This window comes from Prionailurus bengalensis, chromosome E3, assembly GCF_016509475.1.
Source record: "Prionailurus bengalensis isolate Pbe53 chromosome E3, Fcat_Pben_1.1_paternal_pri, whole genome shotgun sequence".
Classification (NCBI taxonomy): Eukaryota; Metazoa; Chordata; class Mammalia; order Carnivora; family Felidae; genus Prionailurus; species Prionailurus bengalensis.
The window spans coordinates 18,188,425-18,198,480 of NC_057357.1; positions in this window are offsets into that span (position 1 = coordinate 18,188,425).

Genomic DNA, 10,056 nt, shown 5'->3' on the forward strand with positions numbered 1-10,056 from the left:
CATCATTCTCTCCTTTATACTCCCTTTGGCTTTTTTTGGTTTGTTTTTTTGTCTTGTTAATGACATTTACTACTTCTGCTACTATCAGTGATCACAGCCAATGTTGAGCAGCTGTGAGTCTTTTTTTTTTTAAGTTTTTTTTTTAAGGTTTTTGTTCTGTTTTTGAGAGAGAGAGAGTGCAGGAGGGGCAGAGTGAGAAGGAGAGAGACAGAATCCCAAGGAGACTCCTCATTGCCAGTATGGAGCCTGAGGGGGAGCTCGAACTCACAAACCATGAGATCATGACCTGAGCCAAAATCAAGAGTCAGAGGCTTAACCAACTGACTGAGCCATCCAGGCACCCCAGGGGCTGTGAGTCTTACTAGATGCCAGGCACCTGTCATAGAATATGTGGCTATCTATAAATGCCTCAGGTCCTTTTCAAAACCAAGCAAGGTATAAATAAACAAACAGATTCCCTCATCTCCTTTATGGTAGCCACTTAAAGATGTCTTTTTAAATTTGAATTAATTAAACTGGGTTTCACGCCCCACATGGAGCCCAACACAGGCTTGAAATTATGACCCTGAGATCAGGACCTGAGTTGTGATCAAATCTCAGACGCTTAAGGGTGCCTGGGAGGCTGGGTTGGTTAAGTGTCTGACTCTTGATACTGGCTTAGGTCATGATCTCACTGGTGATGGGATCCATCTCCATGTGGGATCAAGACCCACGTTGGGCTCTGTGCTGACAGCGTGGAGTCTGCTTGGGATTCTGTCTCCCTCTCTCTCTCAAAATAAATAAATATAAACTAAAAAAAAAAAAAATCACCCAGGTGCCCCAAAGGTATCTTTTTAATATCTGAGGCCGTATATATTAGAGAAAGGCTGTCCATCTTTGACTTCATGGTCCTCTTTATGGACCTTTATTTGTAAATGAACAAATCTACAAAGCAAAACAAAACCTCTTAGTAATCAGAAGCCATTAGTCAAGTGTTAACAACCTTACAAAACTCACACCCTAAGAGCCTGTGAGGAAAGCAGGGAAGGCTAGAAGGCCACAGAGAACTGCAGTCCCAGAATAGTCTTGCCTCCTTTACACAGTGAAAACAAGAATAGGGACTGAGTGCTCCCTCATGCCGGGCCCTGGTCTAAGGCTTGTCATGTGTTAATGTGTTAATGCTCACACCAACCCTATTATGTAGGAATTGTTTTCTATGGTTATAAGGTTACTAGGTTCACAGACGAAGGAAATTTTCTAGATTTCATTTATATGGATTTCAGCAAGGCATGGAGTCAAATCTCTCCTCACATCCTTTTTTTTTTTTTTAATTTTTTTTTCAACGTTTATTTACTTTTGGGACAGAGAGAGACAGAGCATGAACGGGGGAGGGGCAGAGAGAGAGGGAGACACAGAATCGGAAACAGGCTCCAGGCTCTGAGCCATCAGCCCAGAGCCCGACGCGGGGCTCGAACTCACGGACCGCGAGATCATGACCTGGCTGAAGTCAGACGCTTAACCGACTGCGCCACCCAGGCGCCCTCTCCTCACATCCTTGAGACAAGATAGATATAGGCTGGAAATCCTGCATTTGGAGTCACAACTAATTACAAGATTATGGACCACCAAAGCCAGGGAAATGCTCATAGATTTGACCCACTGTTTCTTTTTCTGGGACTGTCTTTTAAGAAAATGATCGAAATTTCAGAGATATACTCTCAGAGATGTTCACCAAATTTTATTTGTAAGAGCAAAAACTAAAGGCAGTGTAAATATTCAACAGGGCAATGACTCAGAAAAATATGGTGTATCTAGCAGGAATAATACAAACAGCCATTAAATTTTTTTTTAATTTTTGAACGTTTATTCATTTTTGAGAGACAGAGAGAGACAGAGCGTGAGAGGGGGAGGGACAGAGAGAGAGAGAGGACACAGAATCTGAGAATCTGAAGCAGGCTCCAGGCAGGCTCTGAGCTGTCAGCACAGAGCCCGACACGGGGCCCAAACTCATACACTGTGAGATCATGACCTGAGCCGAAGTCAGATGCTTAACCAACTAAGCCGCCCAGGCACCCCTAGACAGCCATTAAAATTTTGGCTGGGAAGACATTAAAGCACCAAAAACATAGAACTAAGTTTTTAAAAAAAGCTTAGAAAAAAATATATAGGAAGGAAATACAGCAAGGGGCAAAAATAATTGAACTGGGAGCAGATGAAAAATGAGTAATTTCGCTTTTTAATATGTTCATTAGTATGGTTATGTTATTTTTTATTTTATTATTTTTTTAAAAGTAGGCTCCTTGCCCAATGTGAGGCTCGAACTCATGACACTGAGATCAAGAGTTGCATGCTCTGGGGCGCCTGGGTGGCGCAGTCGGTTGGGCGTCCGGCTTCAGCCAGGTCACGATCTCGCAGTCTGTGAGTTCGAGCCCCGCATCAGGCTCTGGGCTGATGGCTCAGAGCCTGGAGCCTGTTTCCGATTCTGTGTCTCCCTCTCTCTCTGCTCCTCCCCCGTTCATGGTCTGTCTCTCTCTGTCCCAAAAATAAATAAACATTGAAAAAAAAAAATTAAAAAAAAAAAAAGAGTTGCATGCTCTACTGACTGAGCCAGCCAGGCACCCCTAGTTATATTATTTTTGTTAAAATTTTTTATTTAATGTTTATTCATTTTTGAGAGAGAGAAAGAGAGACAGAGCATGAGCAGGGAAGGGGCAGAAAGAGAGGGAGACACAGAATCCGAAGCAGGCTCCAGGTTCTGAGCTGTCAGCACAGAGCCTGATGCGGGGCTCGAACCCAAGAACCATGAGATCATGACCTGAACCAAAGTCAGACGCTCAACCAACTGAGCCACCCAGGTGCCCCTATATTATTTTTCTAGTACCAAAAAAAAAAAAAAAAAAAGTATCTAAGCCAAAGGTGAAAGCTAAAGCTAACTACTGGGGGAAAAAACGAACAGTCAGTATGTACACACACTTCAGTCAATCTTCACACTCTTTGGAGCGGTCGTTTCCATATTTTACAGCTGAGGAAACAGAGATTCAGAGAAGGTCCGGTGATTAGAACAAGGTCTCACAGTTGAATGTGGCAGAAACAAGAATTGAAACAAAGTCTGACTGGCTTTCCAGTTCCTCGGCTTTCACTACCAGGGTTCTCACCATATAGGACAGCTGCCAATCTATGGTACCTTCGGGTGATTTACGGACGGGTGCCCCCTCGGGACAGACGGACTGCTGACATTTTCCTTCTCTGGGCAGGCAGCCTCTACAACATGGCCTTTGGCTTTTGGATGAAGCCAGGGTTGAAATGCGATCATACCTGTCCCCGGCCGGCGCCTTTGTGTACAACGTAACCTGTACCAGCGCCCGGGCAGCACGCAAGGTGGTGCCCAGGTGCTGGGACAGCCCCGGGAGAAAGGTGGCCCTCCCTGTTCTCCTTCAGGCCCTTTGATTCCACCCAGGGGAGAGTCTCATCTTGGTGCTAGGCCTTTACCCCCTCTCAGCTCTCTCTGTGCCTCCGACTCTGGCACTTTCTCACATACACACAAAAGGAACCCCTTAGGGGCATCAGTTAAGTCTCTGACTTTGGCTCGGGTCATGATCCCGCAGTTTGTGAGTCCGAGCCCCACACCCGGCTCTGTGCTGACAGGGCCTCGACCCTGCTTTGGATTCTGTGTCTCCCTCTCTCTCTCTGCCCCTCCCCCCCTCAAAAATAAATAAACCTTACAAAATAAAACAGAAACAATGCAAAAACTGAGTCCCTTAGACCCAGAGTCTTCACCTAATTATGCAACAATATATCAATGGTATTTATTAACATAATTTAATATTGATTGAATTTTGTACTGTAAAATTCACATAACATTTATAATTTCAGCCATTTTGAGGTATACAATTCAGTGACATCTAGTACATTTACACTGATGTGCAACCATCACCTCTATCTAGTTCCAGAACATTCTCATCACCGCAAAGGAAATATTGTACCCATTAAGGTGCCACTCCCCAATCCTCCTTCCCCCCACTCCTGGCAACCATTCATCTGCTTTGTGTCTCCATGGATTCGCCTGTTGTGGATACTTCATAGAAACGGAATCATAAAATACGCAGCCTTGTGTATCTAGTTCCTTTCACTTAGCATAATGTTTTCAAGATTCTTCCGTGTTGTAGGACATATCAGTAATTTATTCCTTTGTATGGCTTAATTCATTGTGTGAATAGACACCACATTTTGTTTATCTGTTGGACATTTGGGTTGTTTCCACTTTTTGGCTATTATGAATAGTGTTGCTATGAGCATTTGTATATAAGTTTTGATGTGGACCTATGTTTTCATTTCTCTTGGGTACAGACGTGGAATTGCTGATAGTTCTATGTGTAACTTTTTGCGGACCACTAAATTGTTTTCCACAGTGGCTGTGCCATTTTCCGTTCCCACTGGCAGTATATGAGGGTTCAATTGCTCCACCTCCTCACCAACACCGGTTACTCTCAGGTTTCTAGAAAATATTATTATTATAACTGTTCTTGTGGGTGCGAAGTAGGATCTCATTGTGGTTTTGATTTGCATTTCCCTCATAGCCAGTGATGTTGAGCATCTGTTCATGTGCTTGTTGGCCATCTGTAGATCTTCTCTGGAGAATGTGCAAGTTCTTTGCCCATTTTTTAATTGAGTTGTTTGTCTTTATTGTTGAGTTGTTACAGTTCTTTATATATGCTGGGTATAAGTCCCTTATCAGATATATGGTTTGCTAACGTTTCCTCTCCCATTCTGTTGTTGTCTTCACTTTCTTGATAGTTTCCTTTAATGTACAATATGTTTAAATTTTGATGAAGTCCAATTTACCTATTGTTTCTTTTGTTGCTTGTATTTTTGGTGTCATATCAAGAAACCATTGTCAAATCCAAAGTCATGAAGATTTACCCCTAAGTTTTCTTCTAAAAGTTTTCCAGTGTTAGGTCTTTGAACCATCTGGAGTTACTTTTGCATTGCATTCATTTTTACACTTACGATTTATAAGGAGCAATTTCCTATTCATCACACTGACATTGAGTTTCCTTCTCAGATATTTTTCTTTCAGTGAAGGAAAATGCACTGAACAGAGGAAAAATATCAAATAAATAACAGCGCAGGGGGTACCCGGATGTGGCCAAGATGGCGGGTAAAACATAGGAATCCCTGCAGTCAGATTGTGACAAAAGGTGAGGGAGGTTCTCTAGGAGACACTGTAGTTCAGGAAGGAAGGGGTAGGATTTAGCTGGATTTTGAAGAAGGGAAGCCCCAGACCCGGAGTCAGAAAATCCAAGACCTACAGATCCCAAGTTCTCACAGTTGCTCTGTGACTGGAACATGTTAACTGACCTGTCTGAAGTCCGACTGTTCCCTTATGAGTAAAAAAAAAGGGTGAGAATAACTGCCTTGTATCAAGAGAAACAAATTCTGTAATGTGAATGAGAGTATACGTTATAAAACAGTCAATGGGGGTGGATATCAGGGCCGAGACTCACGTTGGCTGGCATTTGAACAGGACCCTGATGACAGGTGAGACTTGCCCGTGTGGAGAGAGAAGGGGAAGCATTCTAGAGAAGGCTGGGGTGGAGCCTATGACCCAGTGTGTCGGTGGGATCACATTAGAGGGCTCTGAGAAAGGAGGCAGAAAGGCTGGTTTCAGACGGGACCCAACGCTCTGGGGGTTTGGGGCTTCATTTTTCCAGCCACAAGTCTAGGTTCCCTAGAGTGTGGCAATGGTGGAATCAGGCTTCAAGTGTTTGAGAGCTTACTGATTTAAGTGTTGTAACCTTGTGTGACAATATAATCCTCTCCTCCATCTGTCTTCAATCTCCTTTCCCATGCTTAGGCTACAGTAGAGCATCTGTTCCAAGGGTGCTGGAGACCTCTCTGGAAGGTTAGCCCACGTGTCACATATGGGTAGGAAATCCTTTGAATTTGATTTAACGTGACTTGGATCAGGACAAACCTGAAAAGGAAATCAACGTGTTGTTTTAACCCCACGATCTCCATTCCAACCTTATACTCAACATTTACCGTTTAAAAAGTGATTTTGAGGGCGGTCTGGCTGGCTCAGTCAAAAGAGTGTGCAACTCTTGATCTCAGGGTCAAGCCCCATGTTGGGTATAGAGATTACTTAAAATAAATAAATAAATAAACTTAAAAAAATAAAAATGCATCCTTAAACAAAATAATATATATTCTGCAAGAATTATAATTATAATAAAAAAACAAATAAATAGTAAAAAGTGATTTTTAAAAATTGGAAATCATCAAACAGAACCAAGAATCCAAAGGTAAGCCTTCCTCTTACCCCAGATCCTCAGTCCTCCTGCCCAGAAACCACTATCGTTTATAGGCACATATGTATCCTCCCCAAATAGTCAAACATACACAAAGTATTTCAGAGAGTAATACCCTTACCATTGAGAACATTTGATCTGACGTGTCATTTTGCAGATGAGATAACTGAGGCCCAGAATTGTGATGACTAGAGCTATTTCAGCTCATACCTTCATGCAGATACTTGGTAACAAAACGGTATACATATATTTATGTGCTTTTATTTTTTATTTATTTAAAAAAAATTTTAAGCAGGACCCATGCCTAACACGGGGCTTGAACTCACAACCCTGAGATCAAGAGTAGCATGCTCTACCGACTGAGCTAGCCAGGTGCCCATATTTACTTTTATTTGTATTTAAATTATATATATCTACGTTTACTTACCCAACTATATATGTGGTTTCCTATAGCTTAATCAAAGTTATTGTCAAAATATAAAAATCTATTGGGGCACCTGGGTGGCTCAGTTGGTTAAGCGTCCAACTTTCGCTCAGGTCATGATCTCGAGGTCTGTGGGTTTTGAGCCCCGTGTTGTCTGTGCTCCAGCTCAGAGCCTGGAGCCTGCTTCAGATTCTGTGTCTCCCTCTCTCTCTGCCCCTTCCCCACTCACACTCTGCCTCTCTCTCTCTCAAAAATAAATAAACACTAAAAAACATAAACAAAAATATAAATATAAAAGTTCTTAATTTTCAAAAATTAAAAAACAAACAAACAAAACACGCTATTGATCATGAGGCCGGAGGAGAGGCATTCTGAGAGTGAACAAAGTGATGCTTTTCAGAAGAACCGTGGGGTACCAGGTGGGTGGGAAGAAGCCAGGGGGACAAGAGGCTGGAGAACCTGTCAGAAGTCACTGTGGTAATTCAGGGATGAGAACCAGGGGGTGACAGTGGCCTGGGGCAGGGGGGACAGAAGAAGTGGGCAGAGTCAGCAGGGGTGCCGTATGCCTGAGGACCTACTGAGGAACGGGGTTCACAGGACGGCCCTTCAGGCCTTGGGGAGCAGATGACTAGGTATCGTGTAGAGAAATGGAGCTGGTGAATCTGGATGACTATGACGTGGACAGGTCTGGTAGGCAAATGGAGAGAAAGAACAAGCCTGCAATGACAGGAACAGGGCTAGCCACTGACACGAATGATTTTTGGTACTGACCACGTTGAGCTGGAGATTTTTGAGGAAGAGAACGTAAGGGAAGGTCGTGGCTCTGAGCCTTAGGGACAGGGTGGTTAGGAGGCACCAGGAGGGTAGGACTTGATGGGAGCAGCCTTAGGGAGCCGCTGTAGGTTCTTGAGCAGAGGATTGACTGATCCTGGCATCTCAGAGGTGGAAGGGATCTCCTAGCTCTGGGACCCTGCTCTTGTTCCACATTTGAGTTCCACACTCCTAAAAAAGCAGCCCCCAGTACACCCTGTGGGCGTGCACATCTCCAGGGAAGAAGCATTTCCTGCTGGCATCTGCTGGAGCCTCCCCTGCCTGTGGTTAGACAGCCGTCCTACTGAGCAGCCTTCTCAGCTCCACACTCTCAGCCTGAGAGTGGCCCCCTCCGTACAGCAGATGGTTGGAGCCTCTGCTCAAGGCCCTGGGTCGTCCCAAGTTACACACTCCCTGTGTCTCTCAGGACACAGTTTCCAGGCTCCTGATTCTCCTTCCTGCTGGGCAGAGGGCTGTGTGCTCTGACCAGAAAGAAGGAGGCAGCCCTGGCTAGAGTTGATCACCTCTGAATTCTTGTATCATCTCATTTACCCCTCCCGTCCCTTGGGGAACCAAGGCCCATCTTTCTAAGGAAGAAGCCAAATCCCCAAGAGACAAAGTGAGTTGCCCAAGACCACAATGAGCGGTGAGGACAGAGCAGGGTGGGGACCAGGGTCCGCCTCTAGGACCTCACTGCTCTCACAGCAACTTGGACCTTGGGATACAAGGGCATGCGTTCAGGGGCCATGTGGAAGGCTGCTGAGCCCTGACCGAGAACAACACGGCGGTGGGCTGTCCATGAAAGGCAAAGGGGGTGGGTATCATCCTCACCTTTCTAGGAGTTCCCCTGCCAGGAGGGTCTCCTTTCGGGCCGCTGTGCCAGCTGCCTGTAAGTAACAGGACGGCATACTGTCACCTACAGTCAGAGCACCTTTTGCTTTCCTAGGAGCAGGACAAGCAAACTGTTGCCGGAGGAGGACGGCTTGGACTGACCAGGCATGCTCTACCCTGCAGATTGCTCTCTTCAGCTCCTGGAGCAAGATGAGGGAGAGGACAGCAGGGCTGATGGGTTCCAGACACACCTGAGCCATTCGGAGAGTTGTGGTTAGGGGCCATGTGACCCTAGAGTCAGCAGGCTTAGGTGTGAAACCAGCTCTGTCCCTCGTAAGCTATGTGCAAGTGATTTCCTCTATCCTTGGGCTGATAATACTGGTTTCATGAGTTGTTGTGAAGTTTCATGGAGCCCTTGGAATAGGTCTGGCGTGCAGTAAATACTCAATGAACGTAACTACTCAGAGGACATCATCCTTGTATTTATTACTCTAAACCTGGCGGACACAGCCCAAGGGGTACAGAATCAGTACCTACGGTCAAATGGGTGTTGGAGCATCCACAATGGATGATCATTGATAAACTGAGACCACCTCTCAGCTTCATGGTTGGAGTCACAATAGGAGCCACAGGGACTGACAAACTAGAAAGCCAGTGGCCTTGTAAGGAAGGAAGCTACTGCCCAGCCAGTTGCTGTCATGTGAAAATTTGGGTCTTGTGGCCATATCTTTGGATTTTCCAAAGAAGTGGGAAATTTGGATTTGTATATGAAATGTACTGATTTTTAAACTTGTTGGGTTTTTTTTAAGTCGTATTTATTTTGAGAGACAGTGAGAGCAATTGGGGAGGAGCACAGAGAGAGGGAGGGAGAGGAAGGGGGGGGAAGAGAGAGAGAGAGAGAGAGAGAGAGAGAGAATCCGGAGCAGGCTCCACACCATCAGTGCAGACAGAGACTGACGCAGTGGCTGGAACCCATGAATTGCGAGATCATGACCTGAGCCGAAGTCAAGAGTCGGATGCTCAACCGACTGAGCCACCCAGGTGCCCCTAAAAGTACTAATTTCTAAAAGTGGCAATTAATTTGGTTTAAAAAACGCACACATAACAAAAAGGGTATAGGCCAATTTAAACTCTTCTGTGAGCCTCCAGGGCACAGCTTTCCCATAAACTTACCGCCCCCCAGGCCAGGTCAGGCTTCTGCAGCCCTTGGAGGGGAGGAGATGGTAGTGACGGTTGGATCTGCCCCGCAAGCCACTCAGATCCCAAATCCTCCTCTTCTGCACCTGTCTCAGAGCAAGGGTGTCTGAAATATGAAAGTGATTGTGCGGCCAGAGCCCAGCTTTGCCCAACTTTGCCACATCTGACCCAGAAACAGCTGGAAGAGATGGGAGGATGACCATCCCACGTGTTGTGTGAATTGAGCACCTACTACATGCCTGTCACTGTTCCAGGAGTTGGAGAGACAGCAGTGAGTCCAAGAGGCCAGCCCCTCCCCTGGTGGCACGAACATTAAGGTGCGTGTGCACAGGAGGGAGGCACAAGTACAGACAGACGCAAACATGCAAATATTCCACCAGGGGTGATGCATGCTGTGCTGTGAGAAACAGAGCAGGGAAAGGGAGACCAGGAGGGGCGAAGGCCCTGAGGTGAGAGTGAGGTGTCTGTCAAAGGTGATGGGAGCCAGAGATAAGATGCAGACATGCC